Source organism: Opisthocomus hoazin, chromosome 1, assembly GCF_030867145.1.
Source record: "Opisthocomus hoazin isolate bOpiHoa1 chromosome 1, bOpiHoa1.hap1, whole genome shotgun sequence".
Classification (NCBI taxonomy): domain Eukaryota; kingdom Metazoa; phylum Chordata; class Aves; order Opisthocomiformes; family Opisthocomidae; genus Opisthocomus; species Opisthocomus hoazin.
Window position 1 is genome coordinate 152169498 of NC_134414.1, and position 24165 is coordinate 152193662.

At 43.2% G+C, this 24165-nt stretch overlaps 1 protein-coding gene across 6 annotated transcripts in view; it reads right to left on the bottom strand.

Annotated features, from left to right (window-relative positions):
- Nucleotides 1-24165, bottom strand: part of FAR2 (fatty acyl-CoA reductase 2) — a 142350-nt gene that overhangs the window by 95215 nt on the left and 22970 nt on the right. The window lies entirely within an intron of this gene.

The window sequence follows — 24165 nt, forward strand, 5'->3', positions numbered from 1 at the left end:
AGACGTATTCTGCCTCATCCCCATTTAATTAGCCTACTGGTAAGCACAGGAGCTCCCAAAGGGGTAGCTCCTGCAGGCTCCTTTCTGTATCACACAGGTCAGCATCTGCACCCGCTCTCCCGATTTTTGTGGCAGCGCTTACTTAGAGCTCGTTGTTGCAAAGCCACTGAGCAGGTCCCAGGATCAAAGCTTAGGTGCTGTGCATAGATCACGAGTAGGCGAGAATTTTTGTTCTGCCTCAGCATAATTAAATGCAGACGTCCTACATCAGAGCATTTCTGCAGACAAACCTTCCTCTTCTCCTTCCACCAGTTCACTCCTCACAGCCATTATCACCTTGCTCTTTCTCCTTTAGCTGTGACTGGGATCTCCACAAACCCAGCAGCCCTCTCCCAAACCCCTAACTCAAAACCCTCGCCATACCTACTGCACACCAATCACACCGCATCTTAGCATGGTGAAAAGGAGGTCTCTCAGTGATGAAGTCAAAGATCTGTGAATCTCTCTGTGATATCAGGGTGGTCTGGCACATTTCTTTTCTTTTAGAGATCTCAGTTGATAAGTCTGTATTAGCATCCAGCATGCATTAGCAGAGCATTAGAAGATTTTCTGTCCTCTTCCACCACTGGTTTTGCCCCTCGTCAAAAACAGCGGCACTATCATTTACGGCATTTGTGGGAAGAGTTGGATTTGAAGACATCAAGTTGGGCAGGAGTGTTGATCTGCTTGAGGGTAGGAAGGCTCTGCAGAGGGATCTGGACAGGCTGGATCAATGGGCCAAGGCCAATTGTGTGAGGTTCAACAAGGCCAAGTGCTGGGTGCTGCACTTGGGTCACAACAACCCCACGCAACGCTACAGGCTTGGGGAAGAGTGGCTGGAAAGCTGCCCAGCGGAGAAGGATCTTACGGTGCTGGTCAACAGCTGGCTGAACATGAGCCAGCAGTGTGCCCAGGTGGCCAGAACAAATTGTAACAGAACAAATATTCCATTTCCTCCATCATGATCAAATTTGCCAATACCTCCCCTATAAGACAGCGGAAACTATTTACCAGCTGAGAAGCTCTTGACATGTTGTCAGTGAAACCTCTTGATGAGCTTAGATAATATAGCAGCATGGTGTATGCTGCTTAACAGAAAAATGTGGTGACTACACTAAGAAGTCTAGCAGTCTTGTGACAGCAAGCTAAAATGAAATTTCGCACTTTAGATATCAGATCTAACAGAGTGGAAGAAATTACCTGCTGTGTTTGGCCTCAGATTTAAGGCTAATTAAATAACTGTAATTATTTTTCTTTCCAATAGAAAGCTAAGCTCACCAGTCTGAGCATTTTTATACCCACGTTTTATGAAGAAGCGCAGCCTAGAACCCTACTTTTGCCTTGGCTGGGGCATGAAAGACAAACGCTTGGACTATTTCTCACCAAGACAGGTCTTCTTAAAAGGATGGCCAGATGGATGTGAGAGGCTATACTATCAATTTCATAACAGAGCATATACAAATACAAAAATATGTTTTCAAACCCCAAGATTTAAGATACCATGAAGTCTCCTTTTTATATTGAAACCTAAAAGAGAGCATTGTGAATGGAAATACCACAGTTTTGCCCTTTACCTCACCTTTGCATCCTCACCTTTGCATTTCAGATATGCTAAATACAAACAAAAATAATTTATTTTTTTAATTTCTCCCAGATTTCTCTATTGTTGATGCTTAAAGGGTTTGATAGTTCCTGGCAATCTATCAGACAAATGCACCAGTCTCATTTGTTCTGCCCAGCTACTGAAATAGGACAGAAGCTATCCAGGCTTCTGTTATGCAATATTCTCCTGTCAAGTGAAGTTCTCAGCACACAGAGCCAGATCAAGGCCTTCAGGAATAGGGAAGAAATGCAGCCAAAGCATATTTTGTTCCAGGAACTCCACGGGGAATTTTACGCTGCTCAGCGCATGCTGCTAGCTGGCTTATTCTGCGTCAAGCCAGAAAACCAGCATCAGTGACCGGCTCTCCAGTCATTCCCTGCACCGCCTGTTTTGCTGAAGACAATTCTGGCACTACCTGAGTCAGAACCATGATACGCTGACATATTTGCTGCCACTAAAATAACGACCTCGGGCAGGCAGCGTAAGGGTGTGTGCTACGGCAGCCACAGCAGCAGAGCAAATGCGGTCGACTGACGAACACCTCATTCTCCTTTTGGAAATGCACGGAGACCACAGCGAGGAGAAACCAGCAAGCCGCTTCCTCCGACAAGGAGCCACGCGTGGAGTGCTGGGAGGTGGGCAATGGAGACACCAGTATGGGGCTTGCCTGCTTCTGAAGAGAGGGCGAGGAAACGCAACGGCAACAAAAATGTAGGCTTTATATATATAATATAGAAAAAATATAAAGCATTCTAGTCCTTAAGACAGAAGTCAGTGAGACAGAAGGCATTTCAGAGAGATTCAGTGATATTTCTGCCTCCCATTACAGCTCAGCGATCTGGTTAGACATTTCCCCTGCTTTGTCTGACCGACCCTGTGGGGATGCACTCCCGACCTCTTTAATCCTTCATCTACTGCTCCTAGCAAGATGAGAGAAGCATGGAGCTACAATGTACAGCTGATCGCTGCTGCTCCCGCTCCCAAGGCTGTAGGACAGCTTGGGGCCAGGGGATGAAAGCCTCAGAGGCTACATAAGCACCGCGTGACTATTAGTTTTGCCTCTGACCCTTCTGACAGCAAATGTCATCCTAAGAGTTAGAGTCTGGAAGTTTTTCTCCTTGGGATCAACAAACACAGCATGCAGGCAGCACGAGTCAGAAGGCCTCCTTCTCTGGAAACCTGAACAGGGAATACAGAAGAAGCCCAGCTAAGCCAGAGGCTTCACTAGCCATGTGAAAACAAGCAGTGTGTATTAATATGTAGCTCCAAGGCAGCTGCCAGGATTTTCAACAGAGTAAACCAGTGTTTGATCAAAGTGGAGGGCTGAAGGAAATCTACTGAACATGGGTAGGCTGAGGGTGAACATATCTTGGATGCTAACTGCTACCAACAGAACGATGAGACTGCAAAATATAGCTTCTTTTAAAAAAAAATAAGAATAAGCAAGACAGCAGCAAAGAGAAGAGTTTGTAGGACTCTCTGTGACTAGTATCTGAGTCCGTCTGTTTATGGAGGACTTCCCATTCAGCTTCCACCAGTAGGCCTACACCTCACAACGAACTGAGTGTGCAAACCCGAGAGACCTCCCCACTGTGCTGTGCCCAGAGTTACCCACAGCAGCTTAGAACTTAGAGTAGTTCTGTGATCTCTGAAGGCAGGGAGCCAAATCACTGCTGCGTGATACAATAGCGATCTTCAGCGCTGACGACGTGGAAACTGAACTCTTCCAAACAGTAGTTTCCTTAAGACTGAGACCAATAGCTGAAAGAAATGAAAACCAACTTACTAGGGCCTCCTCACATGCCTTGGAAAATTTATACTTCTTGTAGAATTTGCCGACTGGCACGCTGTGGGTAGCTGGCAACGGAGTCTGCTAACATGAGTGCTGACCAAAGCTTGCAGAGGACATAGGCTTTTGTCAAGCAGGAGCTAGTTCAGTAGGAAATGCACCGAGAGCCTCTCATTTCTTGACGCCTAACAGCCACTGCCATAATACTTTGAGATACAGTTTCAAGGTGCAGTTCACAAGAAGGTATCAACAAAATACGGAAATCATGGTCTTATTTGCTCTTACAAATATAGTAAAACTTCTTTTTCTACCCTACATCAGCTCTTCCCTTACTTGAAACCCAGCTATGAGCAAGCAGAACTCATTCTACTACCAGCGAGAACATTTTCACAAAATCTTTCATAATTCAACTGATTGCACTCTTGTTACCAAATATTATCTTTACTTAATTTCTGAGAGTTTAGTACTCTCAGGAGGTAGTTTTGCTACCTCCTGATCCTCATCAGATGGCTTTAAGCATTTCCAGCTCTTCTAATTGGTACATCTCTCCCTCTTCTACCAGGATAAACAGACTGAGAAAACAGAAATAAAACTAAAAAGCAAATGTGAAGTGGGTCTGAGTATGCTATTTTAAAATTCAGAGATAGATGCAATATTCTGAAACATATATGCCTCCAGCAGACTACAGCTTTGCTGCGTCGCAAGCTCTTTGGGACGGGAGCTGTGCAAGCGCAATAGTACCAGTCAGAGCACGTCTCTGACCACAGCTGAGTCACCTAGAAGTTACCAGAGTGGAAATATTTCTTCTGTATTTGTATACATAAATCAGTAATATAGCAAACACAGTCACAGCAAACACAGCATGGCAATGTTTATTCCTCCCTTACGTTGTTAAGAATTCTTTCTTTTATTGTGTTAGTGCATTCGCTCATACCCTGCTTTATACACATTAACTAACGATCTCTGTAATACCCTAGAGAAACAAAGCAGATGTGTCTTTTATTATTCCCATGATTAGAAGCAATGCAAATCACAGGGGCTCTTAATGAATTAGAGTTAAGCATGCAGTGCCAAGCAGCCACTTCTTTGCTCTTCTTGTGAGTTGTGTTCAACTCTCTGAAGTTGTTTAGGTCACGCTATAACGGGGATCACAAGTAGCTTTCATTTCACAAGCCAAAGAGCACAACGGCAAGAAAGACCATAACTGCTGTAAGATACGTTGATTTTATCAGAATAGTTGCTGCAGTACTGCAATTGCATCAGTATCATGTGTGTATATAAATACAATCTTTAAAAATTATATAAAATATAAATACAATCTTTAAAAAGATTTTTTTGTTGTTGCTGTTTTTGGTGGGTTTCAGTTTGCTGTTTGTTTTTTTTTGTCCTGCAGTTATTCCTCTCACTCCAGAGCACACAGACCAAACCGTGGATTCAGGCAGGAAATTATAACTATAGGTAGAAGAAGCCAAACTAGAAGACCAAAACAATACCCTTCCAAATTAGAGTTTCTCACAAACTGCAAGGAAAATACACTCCTTCAATCTCCTCACTCCGTTCCTGTGGAAGATAGGCAGCACAGTCTGCAGATCTCTCTCCCCAGAGTTCTCCAAGAAACACAAACATTTACTCCGCAGACAAAGCGCAGGCAGAGGAAACTAAAGAGAAGTCCCTGGAGTTAGCGAAAGCTGCATTAAGGAACTTTGCTCAGCACATCAGCAGCTCAAATAATGAGGCAGCAGAGAGCTTTGCAGCACTGTGAGCCTTTGAAACACACTTCTCCAGAAAGAAGAGACAATAAAATGTAAATAGAAAATGCCTCTTGGCTGGCACATACTGGCACAGAGAAAATTCTTCCTCCCTTTCCACACACAGGGACTGATTTTTTTCTTCTCCCCTCCTCCAATATTTAGACAACAAGCTGATGAGAGATGACAAGGCGCATTTGTAGAAGTTCAAAAAAATCTAGCATTGAATAAAACACACATGCAGCATCAGACAAGGATGGTCAGGCTGTACTAACGTCAGCTAATACATCCTCTGTGCACTGAAGTGCAAGGAGGGAATGGAAAGAAGTAATTCAATGAGGATTCGGTTCTGAACATTCAAGAAAAGTTTGAGCTAAGTTTAAAGCACTTGACTAACCCTGATGTAATCAGTGCCAGGTTCAGATTAGTGCACATATGTTTTCCTGGATCACAAAGTACCTTCTTGTCCTTAAGAAGCTCTGCATTCAAGATTGACATGCTTCTATACCAATTGAAACATTTCATTACTTTTTTCTCTTTTTTTCAGTGACTGACTCGGAGTTAAAATCATAATTATCTGAGAAGATAAAGAAATTCTTCCTGCTTCCAGGAAATCCCACACTGTCCTCTTAAAGTCAACCCACAGTTTAAATTTTGGAGTAAATTTTAAATTAATTTATTTACAGACCCAGGAATACATCCTAAAAACGAGCTATGCATGCTGACTTGTACATGAGGTACAACCCTGCGGACCAGCACCCCGCGAGCCTCCTGCCACCAAAACGACCCTGACCCCTCTCGCAGGAAGATGTCAAGCCATACAGCCTGCCTAGCGGTAGCGCCTCTGGGCTAATTAATCCCCATCTGTCCTCAAAATGCACAAGACCACACGAAGTGGTACATTAGCACAGCTTCACGTAGCACAGGAGGTACAGGAATACATATCCAAAGGCGTATGACATGCTTCAGATGAAGTCAGGTGTGCTCCCAGATTTTTCCGTGCAGCATCTGATCTTCATACGTGCTGAGCCTTACAGCTCGCTGTCTGTCAAAGTGCAGGTGCTTTCTCTCTGGCAGCAGTATTCTGTTAAAGTAGATGTAGCTACAGATGTTTTAGAATGTTAGTAAAAACATATACACAAGAGGCAATATCTCAAAACAGTTGCAAGTCAATTAATTAATTACATTATGCTAGTATAAAACACTGCAGTAAATGCTGTGCTATTGTGCGCCAGACATTTCAAGCTTAGGTACAAGTACAGAGTGTTGGTGACTCCTGATTTTTTTTTTTATTATTATTATTTTTTTTAAGCCTTTTCCTCTCTTGTAGAGACAGGAAATTGTTATGTTCCAAGGTAAAGATATTTAGCTGCGCTGTGACTACATAAGCATTAATGTTTAATCAAACATAGCAACAGAAATAAAGGGCCACTAAGGACCCTTCCAAAAGGAAGGATTTATCTGTATAATTTAAAAAAAAATAACTTTTGATTCAATTCCTGTTTACAATTTTTTACTGTATTTTCCAAGAAATTATGCTCTTTTTCGTATGACCTCATGATCTTTGAGACAACGCTCACACACTGAGGTTATAAATATCAAGCAAACGCTACTAGTTCAGAAACTGGAACATCACCAAGGCGCTTCAGTGCTTTGAGCTCTCTTACACTAAGACACCCAAAGCAGGGTGACTCTATCTTACATCTCTATTTTGTGTACTTAAAACTTTGATATTCAGAATAAGCTCAATTGCCCTGTTCATTCATTTGGTCAAGGAGAACACAAAAGATTTGCATCTTAAGTCAGGTCTCTCAGGCCCTGGATCTTTGCATTGAAAGCCCCAAGCACGTTCAGAGCCTGTCCTCACCCAAAGCCCAGAGATACTGAGAAAATAAACATTAAGTGACTTGTGTAACGTGTGCATGGCAGGCTACCTCTCAACAAATAAACTGATATAAGTCACTGCTTCTCTAAACTGCAGCCACAAGGTGCAATGTCCTCTTCAAGGTATCATCAATTGCATTACTGCCCTGATTCTTCAGACACAAATTATTCACCTCCAAGTCTTGCAGTATGTGCTGGATATTCTCCATCTGGGATTATTTACTGCCAATCTTTGGTCCAGATAAGAGTCCTATTAAGAAGGGTTGAAGGGAGTTGTATGCAGATTGCCAGGCCGGAAATTCTTCGCCAGAATACACAGCTTAATTGGGCGGGGAAAAAATACCTACCATGTCTCCGCGCTGGGCTTGCCACAAGAAAGAAAAAGTTCTATTATTAACAGCCAAAACACATGTTGACCTTGCCAGAAAGTAGTCTCTGAGGGAGGACACTTGATCCAATACAGAGATATTTACTAAAATGAGCACACAGAGGAAGGCTCCCACTCACTTACACCTCTGAGGAAAAAGAGCAGCAGGGAACAAACATGCCTACAGGTAGCAGCAACCATTTCTTCTCTCCAGTTTAATAGCATAAAAGTGGTACTGTTCTGTTGGTTGTGAAAGCAAAGCAAAACAAAGCAGGAGAGGTGTTTCACTCTGCTCATAACTTTATTCCTTGAAATCTCTGTAGCATAAAATCCTATTTTAGGAGAAACATATTTTTGCCCTGGCAGTGCAAACCAGCTCGACACTCAGCATATTTGGCTTCCTGAGAATTTTTCCTGGCTGAGTACTCACAGTCTACAGAGGCTCTGTGTTATAATTTTTGCCAGTTCCCTTTCTTGACCCCTACCCAACAGGATGATCAGAGAAAAAAGGTGGCACTCAGAGAAACAGGATCCTTGTTTTATCAGAAGGGTGCTAGAAGCCACAGAAAACAATGCACTAAGGCCGCCTTCATTTGCACTGGAAGCCAACGTAGGATTTGGGAGATTTAATATTTTGCCACCACATCCATCCTCCTCGATCTTATATTGAATGCATGCCAAGGAATCAGGATCTTAACAACCAAGCGGCAGAGACGTCCTGCAAAAGATGCAGCCCTAAATAACCAGAGGGGAAAAAAATCACGCCTGTGAATTTAGTGTGAGTCTTTTGATGGAAGGTTAAGCATAGATATATAGCAGGGACATGGTAGGTGATTCATACTTGAAAAAAATAATCAATTTAGATTATATTTACTTGCAAATTATTTTATCTAGTTGAACACTTCTAATAACACAGAGGATAAAAAGGTCGCTGTCAAGACCAACATTTTACATGCAAGTTGAGGGGCTGAAGAATAAATGTGATATAGTGATCCTGTGTACCCAAAACTCAAACAGTATAAAGAAACCACTTCTAAAGAGACTGGATGGATGATCTGTTTCTTACAAATAAAAGTCAGGCATTTTTTAGATTTTCAAGAACTTTAGAAAGCTTCAGCATTCAAATTTAAGTTAGAAAGTCCCAGTGTTCAGCAGGAGAGAGAGAACTGAAGTATTTCACAGAACTAAAGTAGATCTTGGAAACAGTGGCAGCAAATGAAAACTACTATCTATGATCTAAAAGACCAATGATGAACTGCAAGTTAAGGCAGAAGAAGGGCACCTTCGCACTGCCAGGCTTCCCAGCTGGCTGCGAGATGTCACGTTGCCCAGGTGTCAAATGCTCCAGAGAAGCTATTAGTGCCACTAATCGCTCTGTAACTCAAGAGATGCCCACAGGGGATACCAAAGCTCTTAGATGATCCTTAACACTACAGGAACAATCTTTTTTTATGGCAGGTTGATCCATCCACATTTACAACACTCAAAGTTCAAGTCCAAGGCAGAGCCTGGGCCAATTAGTTTGCTACACCTGTACAATCATAAGCCTTAATTGCAACATTCTTCAGTTCTGACAGTAGGACTGAAACAATCAATGCACTACATCTCACAGGGGAAAACCATTGCTAATCCTCAGCTGCAGCCTTTCATCAATCTCTGGAGTTGCACTGTGGCTAAACGCAGAGGGTTTGGCAGCCGCTTTAATTTTTTTAGGAATTCTTACCTTTAACAACTCAGGTCATATTTTTCTTGCCCCTTCATTTGCGCAGGAAGAATTCTTGCGGGATCAAGTTGTTAAACAAATTCAGTGGCCTGGTTTATGATGCAGCACTTCTGAGGGCGTTGTGAGACAGTGGTGGGACGAGAGGCAGGGGCAAGAAAAAGCAAGAATTCATTTGTCCTATATTGCTGCCAGGGCCTTCACACTGTGAAACTCTGGCCTCTCAGCAGAAACATTTAATCTACCTTTCTTAGGAAGTACTCCAATTTTAAAATTTTAACAGTTACAAGCAACTTTCCCCAGGATATGCACGAAGTCTCACCTGAGTAACTTCAGGCCACCTCTCCAAATCCTTGTGGGTGCTTTGCCAATCATCTGCTATTCCCCTTCAAAGCCCTTCTTTTCTTTCCCCCTATTTCAGTCCAACCTGCAGTGTTGCCTTCTGAACCGGGAAGCTTGCAAAAGGAACAGATCTTCCAAAGTCACCAAGTAAAGAGGAGTAAAACAAAACCCTGGTAGCCACCATTAGCCTTAATCCACCACTTCTATGGGAGAGTCCTGGCTAAGGAGATGGCAACGGAGAAATGAGGACTAGGAGGGATCACTTCGGAGAGAGAATCCCAGCCCTGCATGGAAGAGCAGGTCTAGAATCACTTGCAGAGCAAGGACTTCGGAGCATGGATTACCCGAAAAAATCTGCTCTCACAGAAATTGATCTGCGTGCAGTAACTTTAGTCAGGACAGTCAGTCAAATACTCTGGCAACACAAGAAACTTTATAGCATGGGACAGGGACCAGCTACTCCCTCCTTTCTATTTGCTACAAGGGAGGTACTGTAAGGTTTGCAGGAAGTAGAGAAGCCACTAGTGTCAGGAAATAAAACATCTTTGAGATGGGTTGGACGCACACAGTCATGGCACGCTATAAAACACAGGAGAAGAATTGCAACAGCTACAGACAAGCTGACACAGCAGCTCAGATGAGGCAACATGACCAGTTTCTTCTTTGACAGCTAGAAGGTAAAGCCCGTTCTCTGCGCAATGGGCTTAGCATTTCTGTTAATTTGCAGTTGAATGGAAAGATGAGTCACTTTGTCACAAAACAGCTTCACCTTAACTCAGGTTTCAGCCTGTGAGAACAGAACCACAGCGCACACAACACGATCTATTAAGACAATTTAGCACTCCTTTCCTGATGCCTCGGAAATGAGCCCCTTTATTCCAGAGTTCATTATATCTCGATTTTCACTGAAATAGCCTAATATGATGCTTCCATGTTCTTCTCCACATACCACAGCAGACAGATTTCAGGCTGTAGTTCTTCCTCATGCCCTATCCCAAAGAAAAGCCAGTCAGTCCAGCAAGAAAGCAGAAGAAACTCAGAATAAAAATAAAAATAAAAATTACTTTCTCTCCCCAGAACGTGTATCAGCTGTATCAAACATATTTTCTTGAACAGCTTGGTAAATTACAAATGAAAATATGTATGTTTTACTCATACAACCTGTCCTGTCACTTACAAAGGACAGTACTGACACAGTCAGGACATAGTAAAAGTGACAAGCTCTTTTTAATTAAGCAAGCTGAATTAAACCTGAACTTTATAAAGTGTTCACAGAATCACTGAATGGTAGGGGTTGGAAGGGACCTCTGGGGGTCATCTAGTCCAACCCCCTGCCGAAGCAGGGTCACCTACAGCAGGCTGCACAGGACCGCGTCCAGGCGGGTCTTGAATATCTCCAGAGAAGGAGACTCCACAACCTCCCTGGGCAGCCTGTGCCAGGGCTCCGTCACCCTCAGAGGGAAGAAGTTCTTCCTCATGTTCAGACGAAACTTCCTCTGCTTCAGTTTGTGCCCGTTGCCCCTCGTCCTGTCGCTGGGCACCACTGAAAAGAGTCTGGCCCCATCCTCCTGACACCCATCCTTGGGATATCTCTAAGCATTTATTAGGTCCCCTCGCAGCCTTCTCTTCTTCAGGCTAAACAAGCCCAGCTCCCTCAGCCTTTCCTCATAGGAGAGATGCCCCAGTCCCCTCACCATCCTCATAGCCCTCCGCTGGACTCTCTCCAGTAGCTCCTCATCTTTCTTGAAGTGGGGAGCCCAGAAGTGGACGCACTACTCCAGATGGGGCCTCACTAGGGCTGAGTAGAGGGGAAGGAGAACCTCCCTCGACCTACTGGCCACACTCTGCTTCTCTCTATATATAAAACCAATTTTTCATCTCAATAAACTTCAACAAACTACTGATTTTACTTTCCTTTTTCTACCTAGACCACCACAGGTGCACAGTTGTCCTTTGAAAGCACACATAGCTTCCTCAACTTGTTATACACAACACGCAAATATACCACCATGTCACAACATACAATAACTTTGCTAATGCTACATTTACTTGGGAAAGTCAGTTTGGGAGCTGATGGGTAACTTTCCCTTTTTTTTTTTTTTCCTTCTTTATTTTACAAATATATTTTCAGTCATTTTACTGAAACGTTTAGATTATTTCCATCAAAAATGCTGAACCAAAAGATTTCTGGAGCCAAGGTCACTCAGAATCAACTAGGTTCATAGAATCACAGAATGCTTTAGGTTGGAAGGGACCTTTAGAGGTCATCTAGCTCAACCCCCCTGCAACGAGCAGGCATATCTTCAACCAGACCAGGTTGCTCAGAGCCCCATCCAACCTGGCCTGGAATGTTTCCGGGGTTGGGGCCTCCACTACCTCTCTGGGCAACCTGTTCCAGCGTTTCACCACCCTTAATGTAAAAAATTTCTTCCTTATATCTAGTCTAAATCTACCCCTCCCTTAGTTTAAAGCCATCACTCCTTGTCCTATCATGACAAACCCTGCTGAAAATATTTTCCCCATCTTTCCCATAGGCGCCCTTCAGGTACTGGAAGGCTGCAATAAGGTCTCCCTGAAGCCTTCTCTTCTCAGGCTGAACAGCCCCAACTCTCTCAACCTTTCCTCACAGGAGAGGTGCTCCTGCCCTCGGATCACCTTTGTGGCCCTAACTAGGCCTAACTAGGATCCGTCATTTTGTCAAATCTTGTCTCATTTTGACATTGATCTGCATCCACCTGTATTGCCACTATGCCAAATGAGAGTTCTAGCTTATGTAGATCTTGCTCTCATTATCACTGTCAGCTGGGCCTCTTGATGGACTGTATCTCCCAAAAGGCACACACTCACGCAAATCCTGGCATACGCTGTGACCTCCACTCTGCCAGAGCTCTTTGCGTGCAGAGCAGGAGGCACATAAACGTGATTCACCAGGACAGAAGAGCATGGCCAGTAACCCCACCTTGTAGTGATCAATGAGGACATCTCTGAATTGCTGTTCCTAGACTCTTCAAAGGCAGAGGAGAAAGATATAATGTCAAAATGGTCTTTCAAAAAACCCCCACACTATCCTTTTGAAAACTAACATGTTTCATAACCCTCCACTCAACCACAAAATTGAGATTTTTTGTATTTCTATCCAGCATAAAGATAAATGCTGAAGTTAGCAGAATTCCCTGAGGGAAGGAAGTGCTGAGTTTTAAATCAGCTCTAGTTATTCCTCCTCCTCATTTCATCTCAATCAGTGCTTGCTATGTATTCTGCTATTAAATTTGTCCTCATATATCTTTCCTAGCCAAATCTTTCACTTAAGCTATTCTTTAAAGACTCTCTCTGCTTTGCTGACTGTTATCAGAGATAGATGAGACAGCACCACGGCTCTCCTTCATGGGAAAACATCGCGACGTCTTTGCCTAAACAGATGAAACTACATTTGGTTCATCTCCATTGCATGTTTTGCTCTCAGTAGCCTGGGCACTTCACAGAATCACAGAATGTTTGGGGTTGGAAGGGACCTCTGTGGGTCATCTAGTCCAACCCCCAACTTCTCCTGCCCAGTTATCACTGAGATGCACCCACCTTCTTCCCGTCCCTCTTCCTTCTCTCTCACCACTATGCCACAAAGCTGAACCTCATTTTATAGCCTACTGTCAACCCTTAATTTCTTTGGAGTGCCTCTGTAGGAAGTAAAATTACTTGAGGTTGCTCATCAAATCCACTGCTCATTCTCTCAGAGTGGCATCTCCTCTCTCATAGTAGATAATATATGAGTTACAGGGACTGGAGAATCTCAGGGCAGGAGATGCTCTGAGCATCCTGGCATAGCACATTCACAGAAGTAAAATTAGCTAGAACTGCAAAGAGAGATTAAGCTAAAAGTCTTCACCTTGCAAGTAAAAAAAAATAAAGCTTCACAAGCCTTTTTAAACCACTTCAGGTTTCCTGCAGCTTAAAGGTCAAATGATACTCAATTTTGCAAGCTTCTTTAGACCCATTTCACACAGAAGTGTCTACATTTAATATACAACATTTTACATTTCATAATTTTATACAATATATGAAAGTACACTTAACATAAGAGGTTTTTCTAATTACCTTTCTTTCTTGTTTCCCCATTTCCCCTTCTGTCTTCTCATTCCCTTTTGCTTGTGCACTGTGGCAACTGACTCATTACATTCCAGAATAATGGCGACCTTTCAAAAATCCTGACGAAGTAACAGCTAATCTTGTCCAGTTTGAGGAGAATAACTTGGGTTATTTTCAAAAAATGCCAAACCCTAATGCATGGGATCTGAGAAACTGGGGTTCCATCACTTTATTCTTTTGTTTCTTGTTTAATTACTGAAGTCCTGATGACCATACACAGACATTTGGATATCAAACAATAACTTTGGTGGAGTAAATAGTCTAAATTTCTGCTATGTCTGTGTAGAAAATATAAATTTACAGTCTTTAATCACAAGTTCTGCCCTCAGACCTGTGCCTGTGTCTCATGGGAGAGTACGGGGAGCAAAGTATTACCCCTGGTAGAGGAATATGGACTGAGGGACCCAGGCACAACAGATCTCCTCAAGCCTGTGGGACTGAATGGGATGTATCCAAGGGGGCTGAATGTGCTTGCCAGTGTCATCAGGAGAAGATACTCTAGTATTTTGGAAAGGTCATGCAGACTGAGAACAGATACATGGACAGTAAAAGACAAATGTCAAGTCCATCTTCAGGATGGGCAAGAAGAAAAAAAAAAGAACTTTCAAAGGTAGAAGATAAATCATTCTACATTTCTGTAATTATTGATTACTATGATTATACCCACATTTCATAGCAATTTTCCTTCAAAAAAGACAAGGAAGAAGAAAACAAACATATAAAAGGGGGAAGGAGAGCTGAAGATGCGTTTCTTTGCCATGCTGGCATTCAGTTTTGCTTGCTGTAAATGGTATGCTGACCTCTGGCAAATATCCCCAAGTGCAGGCCTTAGAAATAATATTCATTAACACTTGTGAAGATGATTAAAAAAAAAATCCTAACTCAATACAAATTATCTTTTAGTTTAGGCAAAAACAACTTAGGCATTATAGACGGATATAAATGCAGCTAACTTTTCCAAGCTACACAAAGAACTCTTTCCAAAAAGAAATAAAAATACCTTCAAAAACACTGAGTTTCAAGGAGTTATGCAACTTCTCTACACTTATTGCCTTCATGCACTAATCAAACGCCTAGTTTCTTAGTACAACAACTCCTGGTTTTGGACAATAGATTACCATAGAGCCTCATCACTATTTTGGCCCGAGAGGCTTTCCTGAGATGTCTCAGTCTCCTGCCTCAACCTGCTCCCCAGAAAACAATTCCTTTCCATCAAGGCAACACTGTCTTCTTAATGACAGGCTTCTGAAAACTCAAATGAACTATTTTTATCTTTCCAGCATCAGGAAAGCCTCCAAATAGCTACCGAATGACTAAAACCAGGGAGTGTCTGAGAGGGAGACTCATCAACAGAAAAAGGCTTTGCCTTCACTCTCAGGAAGCCACAGCCTATGAGCTGACTTTTTCTATTCCTTTCACCCTGGGAGCAGATTTTTACATCTTTCTGAAGGGCTGCTTTATCAGACTGATAACCCAAAATGTGCTCTTACCACTCCAGTCATATTTCCAGGCAGGTTTCTGTGGGAAGCTGGGATGACCACTGGCTCCTTTGCATGCACAGCCAGTGCTCTCCCTTCTCCTGGCTGCCAGCGTCGACAGCTCTGCTTGCTCCCTCATGGTCAGTAATGGAGACAGCCCCCAAAATACAACAAAAAAAAAAGACAGCAAGAACCGATCGAAAGACATTGGTCACAATGTCCTTGCTGGATATTCCTATGTCTCCCCACTAAATATATGAGGATCAAGAGTCCACCTATGAAAGACAAAGGACATTCAAGGAGGTTTGTGCCCCTCAGTTCTGCCTGAGCTTCTCACCAAGAGCTGGGAATGAAGGACCACTGCTCCTCACCGCATGTTAAAAAGGAAAGGTCTTTTACTGAAGCAGAAAAAAGAACAAACAGGATTTGCCAGAAAGGAAATCTTTTATATAACGATAACACTATCAACAAAACTGCCAGGCAATATTGACCTCTAAATGCTAACAGAAGAAATAAATCAGTTGTTGTCTCACCCAGAGCAGAGAGATGATTAGAGATGAATGAGAGTTTCAGACAGATACTATATAAATAAAAGAAGAGGTTTAATAGAAGATATTCTGACGTCTCAAAAAAAAAAAGCGCAAAAAGGTATTGGTCAGCAATTTTTTTTCTAAGTAGTCCTGAGAAGTTTTTTTTATGGGAAAATATTTTCCTCACCATGAAAAGATAAATAAAAAGATATTTTGTCTTTGCTTTGTAAAATATTTAATAGTTGTCTTGGTCATTCTCTCTCTTTCTACCAGCCATCACACTTCAGCTGCTCTGGGCTTCTCTCCCCTTTTCTGGAGATCTCTTTCCTTCTCCCCGAGTGCTTTTTCCCTTAGCTCCGTAACATTCCAGTTTTAAAACAGAGAAACTGCTGCTTCCCTACAGCACCCCCAGGGGCATCGATACAGGAGTTTTGATGAAATGCTGCTTCCTGGGTCACCAGCCTGACCTGACTTTTTTTTTCTTTCATTTTTCCTTTTCTTCATAAAGTCAAACCAGAAAATATATAACATTTAAAAGCCCTGTAAAGTGGGAAACCTGCATGGCTGAACTCAGAACTCTTGGGTCCTAAGCAAAAGAAGACTGCAGAGAAATTATACCATAATAAATTATGAAAGCTGAGTTTCCAGGTAGCCTGAATAGCTTTGGTAGACTTTGATTAAATTACTTTACAATGGACAAAACACATTTTTGTTGTTAGGAAGTGCAACAGTACACACTGGAATGAGATTTACATAAAAACTATTTAATATCACTCCAGAGCTTCAAATTTTCACCCTCTGACTTTCCCACATATTCTGAGGAATTCCACAGTTAAGGAATTCCACAGTTAAGGAATAAGGGAAGGTAAGTCCATCTACTCTCAAAACTGTGAAAGGTGCAAGATAGCTGGTTGTATTTATTCCAATATACACTGTAGTAATTAATATAACCTCATGATATGGGCTTTTACTTCAAGACTAGACCCTACAAAAATTGAGCTCTAATTCTATTCACTGCACACTTGCAGGACAACCTTATACAAAGCCAAATCCATAGTAGCTTGTGATTTTTACTAACTTCTCCCATATCCCATGTTCTTTTCTAATTCATGAAATACAAAGCAGTTTCCAGCTCACTGCAACATTGCAAGGTAGAGAAGTATTGTGCTTAATTTACATTTTGGCACTGGGAAATTAAGGGACCTGATCAAAGATGCACAGAAATAGTCCAGGAGAGAGTTGGAAACCAAATGGAAGAAAATGGAGCAGAAAAGATCTGCTGCAGTGAATCTCATTCTTCTACAGGATCCATTCAGCGCCTAGTATTTCAGGTGGGAATGAGGATGTATCTGGTTTCGGGTGCTTTCCCTTCGATATATTAGGAACACAGAATCACAGCATGGTTGGGGTTGGAAGGAACCTCCATGGGTCACCCAGTCCAACCCTCCTGCCGAAGCAGGGTCACACAGAGCAGGCTGCACAGGACCTTGTCCAGGTGGGTCTGGAATATCTCCAGAGAAGGAGACTCCACAGCTTCCCTGGGCAGCCTGTGCCAGGGCTCCATCACCTTCAGAGGGAAGAAGTTCTTCCTCGTGTTCAGCTGGAGCTTCCTCTGCTTCAGTTTGTGCCTGTTGCCCCTTGTCCTGTTGCTGGGCACTACTGAAAAGAGTTTGGCCCCATCCACCTGACACCCACCCTTGAGAAAGCAAGAAACTTGTGTAAAATATACACAAAACAATTTCTTAACTTATGCCCAGCTATGAATAAATCCTTGTTCTTAGCTGCTCAGAAAAAATAGAGAAACTGAAAACAGCTGCTGGAGTTGCTGAAGCTGTTGAGGAACCGCTGGGAAAAATTCCGATGGCAAATTATACAATCTGGCTGCGTCCTGCTTGTGCAACAGAAGGAAGCCAGAGAGGAAAAGTGCAGAAAGACTCATGGAAAACAGTAGTCCAAGTAAATGTGCTCCTCTACATCATTATTCCCAAACTACAGCTGTAAATGGCATTCACAGAAGATATGTGAGATGAGAAAAGACAAAAATTTCCAAAACTGTCTGTAGAATCAGCTCCAGATTGACCCCTCATAGCAACCCCTCACACTACTCTGAATTTAGGCAGTGGTTTTTGTTATGCGCATCGGTGCCCTAATAGCTTCTATCAGAGAAAGGAAACTGCCCCGTTAAGAAAAATCTTAACATATTTTCCAGGTACTGTGAATCCAGGCTTGTTGTTATCTGTTTACAGGCCAGACAGAAGACAGCGAGCGGATCTGTGCGTGCGCAGCAGTAGGGAAAGATACTGCCGAAAATGAAAATTTCAAAATTTCAAGACAAAGACTGAGGATAACTGGGAGGATGTGGTGCAAAACAGGGAGTTTTTGGACAAAACAAGAGCCTGTCGTTCAAGAAAAATGGTTTTCAGGAGGGATTCCAGAGTAAGCTGGAGGAGGAACAAATGTGGAGTGAGAAGCAGAGGACAAGGAATTGTTAACAGGGCAGAAAGTTTAACACAGCAGCTGTGTACTGTGTGGGGTCTGTGAACAGAGAGGGCAGAAGGCTATGAAGTGAGAGAAAAAGACAGGATGATGAGTGCAGCCATGGGTTCCTGGGGACTCAATGAAGCGCAGGGGTTAAGGAAGGGTAAGTCAAGTCACTGATTTCTGAGGAGTTTTCAGAAAAAGCATTTTTCTGCGCACTTGAAATACTGATTTTCTGATTGTACAAAGACCAGTTAAAAAGCCTGTCAATAAGCTCAAAAGGTGTCATTAAGCATGCAGCTTCTTATCATTTTAGATCTGTTTGGAGGGAGAAAAATGGGAACAGGATGACAACATGACTCATGATTTTCCAATATTAGGTACCACAATTCCGTAGTTGTAGAGGCTGAGACTTGTTTACCCTGCTTCTTCTAAATCTGAAACTGAAATACCCCAAATTGCCAGTGCAGCTGGATGGGATACGTACTGGTTTGTCCATTCTTTCCCCAAAGACACGCTTAGTTTAGAAAAATAGCAACAGAGATCAGTGTTCAGCTGCAACCTCTATTGAACAATTACAATCTGAAATGGGATTTCACAGAATCCCAGCATGGCAGGGGTTGGAAGGGACCTCTGGGGGTCACCCAGTCCAACCCTCCTGCCGAAGCAGGGTCACCTACAGCAGGCTGCACAGGACCTTGTCCAGGCGGGTCTTGAATATCTCCAGGGAGGGAGACTCCACAACCTACCTGGGCAGCCTGTGCCAGTGCTCCGTCACCCTCAGAGGGAAGAAGTTCTTCCTCATGTTCAGATGGAACTTCCTCTGCTTCAGTTTGTCCCCGTTGCCCCTTGTCCTGTCGCTGGGCACCACTGAAAAGAGTCTGGCCCTGTCCTCCTGACACCCACCCTTCAGATATTTATAAGCATTTATTAGGTCCCCTCGCAGCCTTCTCTTCTTCAGGCTGAACAAGCCCAGCTCCCTCAGCCTCTCCTCGTAGGAGAGATGCTCCAGTCCCCTCACCATCCTCGTAGCCCTCCGCTCGACTCTCTCCAGTAGCTCCTCATCCTTCTTGAACTGAGGAGCCCAGAACTGGACACAGTACTCCAGATGGGGCCTCACTAGGGCAGTGTAGAGGGGAAGAAGAACCTCCCTCGACCTACTGGCCACACTCCTCCTAATGTATCTTATATAATATAAGTGCCTTCAACTCTAGTTTAAGATTGTGGAGACTCCAAAGACGCCACAATTTTAATAAAGTAAAGCTAATCTTGACTCCAAGGGTATTATTCTTAAATATTATTAACACAGCACCAGTGCTGTTTATCTCCTGTTGTGCAGGTGGCTATAGGCACTTTTCTGCTCCTCTACACTCAGCTGCATGCTTTGTTGGTCTGATGTGAAAGACATGATGGCACAACTCTCCTGAACCTTCCTTGCCTGTTATGCCTTGTGTTCAGTTATTTGAAATCCAAAAATCTTTTCTTCTTAGCATTCCTGACTGTTCTTATAAAGAGAACACTCACCATACACACAGAGTTTTAGGACTCTCCAACCCCTTACTGGTATCTACATGGTGACTAAATTGCCACCAGCAGCACCCAACTTTGCTGGCATCATTTTTACACCCCCGTCCGCCACCAAACCCCTTCCAACAACGCACCAAGAGTGACTGGTGACATTACTTGAGTTTTACAAGTATTGTTGCTCCGACTAGATGGTCTCTGTGGGTAAAGAGAGGCTCACTCACGCAGAATGAGGATGCTCCCAGTACGGTGTGCAGCAGACTCCCATCCAGGAGGACCTCTGCTGACCTCACGCAAACACCTCTGCGCTGCACTCCCAAAAGCAGTGAGGCGGGGAAGCCCACTGCATAGCCACCTGAGAGGTTCCAGGTGGTCTTGGTCATGTTTGTCAGGCTCTACTAGCCAAGGCAGTAGTCTCAAGGCCTTCAGCAAAGAAATGGCAGTCATGGCAATCATGCCCTCTACATGAAAAAATGATAGAAAGAGGATGGAGGTAGAGGAAAAACAGAGGGAAGGAAACTGAACCAGTTGAGTACAGAACATAACCGGTTTTCTGTAGTAATAATCAGACAAAAGGAGAACGAGACTGATCTCCGCTGGAACAAGATAAAGCATTACAGGTACCTATCCACACTCATTTTGGCTTGGACACTGCTGCCCATGGCTTAGCACCCCAGAGGAGAAACTCATTTTTGGTTTATCTTTCACTGATAGGATTGTTGAAAGATGAAGTACCCGCTTCCAACTGTTACATCCAACATCTGGGAAGCATTTGCTGAGCAAAGCAGTTGGCTAGCGATAGATCATCACAATACAGGTCTCCCAAGACTGTTTTCCTCACTTGGCATACAGGTCTCCACAACCTAGATATGGTGACAAGAGGAGCATTTCCCCAGGAGGCTGCAGGAGGAAGAAAATGCTGGAAGAAGGTTCCCTGGCTGCACTGCGTCACCATATCATCATGCCTGAAACACAGCTGGTGAAAAAAATACCAGACTGTGTTGAACCCTTCACGTGGCACGTGGGGAAACAAGGAGCAAGGGAATGATTGTGGCACTGCCCTGAAAAGTACCAGTGAGGCACAGATACTACTCCAGAGCTCATATGCAGTGTATGAAACTTGTTTGGTCTGCACACATCTGACTGTATTTGCTACATCCCCCAGTGTTTCACAAGTGCCCCAAATTATGGTAGGAACTTCACCTTGTCATGGGCGTGTACTGCTGCACCCGCAGAAAGTGGACAGACAGAAAGGCAATTTTTGTCCAAGCAGTCCCAAGATGGGTGGACTGAATCCACGCATCAGTGTCTTTGTAACGCAGAGTTTATTGCACACCACCTGATGATGATGGCCTGGTCTTGCTGGGGTGCAAGGATGAGCAGTCGCTTCCCAACAGCTACATCTAGATCACTGTCTCCCCTGGTGGAAAAGCAGGACAACAAACCTCTGCATCACATGAGGATGACGGCTGCTGTTACAAGAGCTACTTTGAGGCTCTTGCCTCAAGGCACAGCTATTATCTTCACCTATGCCAGCATGCCTCTGTACTGCAGCACGACCCAGAATCACAGAATCACAGAATAGTAGGGGTTGGAAGTGACCTCTGTGGGTCATCTAGTCCAACCCTCCTGCCCAAGCAGGGTCACCTACAGCAGGCTGCACAGGACCTTGTCCAGGCGGGTCTTGAATATCTCCAGAGAAGGAGACTCCACAACCTCCCTGGGCAGCCTGTTCCAGTGCTCCGTCACCCTCAGAGGGAAGAAGTTCTTCCTCATGTTCAGACGGAACTTCCTGTGCCTCAGTTTGTGCCCATTGCCCCTTGTCCTGTCACTGGGCACCACTGAAAAGAGCTTGGCCCCATCCTCCTGACACCCACCCTTGAGATATTTGTAGGCATTTATAAGGTCCCCTCGCACCCCACGTCACGCACTTCGCAACAGCAAGGCACAGCGCCGTGGAAAGATGCAAGCAGCTAGCACAGAAATATTAAAGCTGCAGATTAATATTTTGAGGCTGACATAATGGGTGTGATGATAGCAGCTGATAAAGGGAGAGAGTAGTAAGACCATGGGTAAGTGATACACATGGCAGGGCGGAGGATGACAAGATGAAGGGTTTATCACTTTGTTATTGCTGACTGTTATTGTTGTCTGACATCTGGAGGGAAAAAGGGTGAAAGAATATATTATAGGTATCTGATACAAGATGTATAGTCCCTCCTACTTTAGTTGCCCTGAAACCTTCATTCTTAATTAGTGTTACGAGTAGATTGATCAGGTGGGAAAGGAAGAAGAAAAATAGTTGGCAGGCAGATGTTCTATACAAACACATATCTATCAATATTTTAAGAAAAAAGGACAAAGGAAAAAAATGGGAAGATTTGGCAGCTAAGCGCACAAAGTACTCATTAAACATAAATATGCTTTTTCCCAAGGAAGATCTTTAACCATAGCCTCTTCTTGGAGGAAAGCAAAACAACTTCCAGCTCTAGTTTTGGCGCTAACAATTTTTTTGAGTGATGTAAGAAAGTTCCCTTCTCACAGTTTCGTATTCTCTGTGCATTTGGGCTTCAGCACCTAACAAATGGAGATAACTATGAATCAGGAAATTTCAGGACTGTGATTTCTTTATAGGTATATTTACAGGAGTGAAACTATCCCTTCCAAGGGTGAAAATGTGCAATTCTCAGCCCAGCTAAGAATTCACACAAATCCAAAAACCAAGGAGATGACTTTATGGCTGGTAGAAAATTAAACCTCTTTTTTCTTCAGAGAAACATTACTTTTCGTTCTGTTTACCTGTTTCACAAAGTTTATCTGCTTGGTGCTGAAAGCTGACTAAAAAAACCCTATTTGCTAATTGACATTGCTAAATTGCAGCCACAGGCCCAGGACCTGTCACTTAAGTCTGCCCCAACATAAACCAAGAACGTAGTTCTTGATCGGAAGAGCCCACCTGTTTAAAGCAGTAGCTGGAAGGAAGTTTTGACAGTGAAAGTGTGCATATCTGGAAGAAAATATATTCCAATTAGCTCTACTTAACACCTTAGAGCAGGAATGATGATTTCTGTATGGTAGTTTTTGTAATTGATTGTGTGTACCTGTTTGACACACTCAATGTGACAAAGTATCACATGAGCTTTTATAACAGCTACCTGGAAAAGAGTCATAGCTGTAAATACCATGTATTTGTAATCCTCTTTGGCTAGCAGGGAAACATGGATAAAAATTAAAAACGTGTTTAATATCTGTTCTTCAATAAAAAAAAAAAAAGAGAGCCACAAACTGGCAATCCAATACACAGGCTTCCACTTGTTCTAGGACATTGAGGGGGGAGCAATGGAAAAGCTTTCTGTAAATCTCATCTATGAAAAATACGGCGTTACATAAAAAGCCAATCACAGCAGAACTCCTGTTTCTCAGGTACCACGAAATGCTTCTACTCCTTGTACCTGGACAGGCAGAACTAGGAAGTCACATTAAGAGGTTTTTTTAAGAAAGATTTACAACTTGTTAACAACTTCTAATTAAGCCTCCCACTCTGCTGCAGTATTGCTATGAAACATAAAACAGCATTCATTGCATGCCTCCAGCTGTCCCTGTCTGGCTGCTTTTTAGGTTTCATCTTTCTCACAGCTACTCCAGCTGCTATAGAAAGCAACCTCCCGAAGCTTAGCTCTCGAGTTGAAAAAAGCAGTCACCCGTTTTCCCTTCCAGCTGGTGGGCACACACGACAGGTGACTGAAACTGTTCATTCCTTACCATCCCCAGCAACGAGATTTGTTACGTGCACATCCTGCACATCAATGACACTAAAACTCCAGTGGCTCTGAAAGGTGAGCAAGGAAAGGAGCAGCTGCTCAGTCTTCTCTGCTGGAAATCACTCTTTCTGTACCTCACAATAAAGATGTTCTCAGCCTGACACTATCGAATTAGCAGGCAACAAGCACTCTTCCTTCACGACATCTCTCTCCTCGTTTTCTGCCACTGATCCACACACCCTAGACTGTGGCCAAGACTGCTTCTAAGCGGGTCTATAATTGACTGCCAAAATCTAGAGGTAGAAAGAATATATAGAGAAGTATATATTTCAAATTTTACAAATTAAAAAAGGTTCAGAAACACTGCTTACGCCCAGTTTGACCAATTTACTGCTTGGGAAAGGAATGGGTTCATACTGGGTACCACACTAGGTGCTGAGATTGGAAGGCAGGGAGAGTAACATCAGGTACTGATCTGAAGATTTTATAGATGCCAGTACCTTCTGCTTATTTCCATAACATCCTAGCCTGGGGCAACCTGAAACACATAAAACGGCCAACAAATTGAGTAGATGACAAGTCTTGGCACTTGGAACTCCCCATGTCTTTGCCCCTAGGTTTGATGTTGTAATTCAAGATTGCTTTCATTTTATCACTCCTATTTGCTTTATCTAAACATAAGGCCCTTTGAAGTTTTTGTGCCAGTGTTTATTAGTAAATATAAAGGAAAATATTTAAATTTTCCTGTTTTAGTAGATG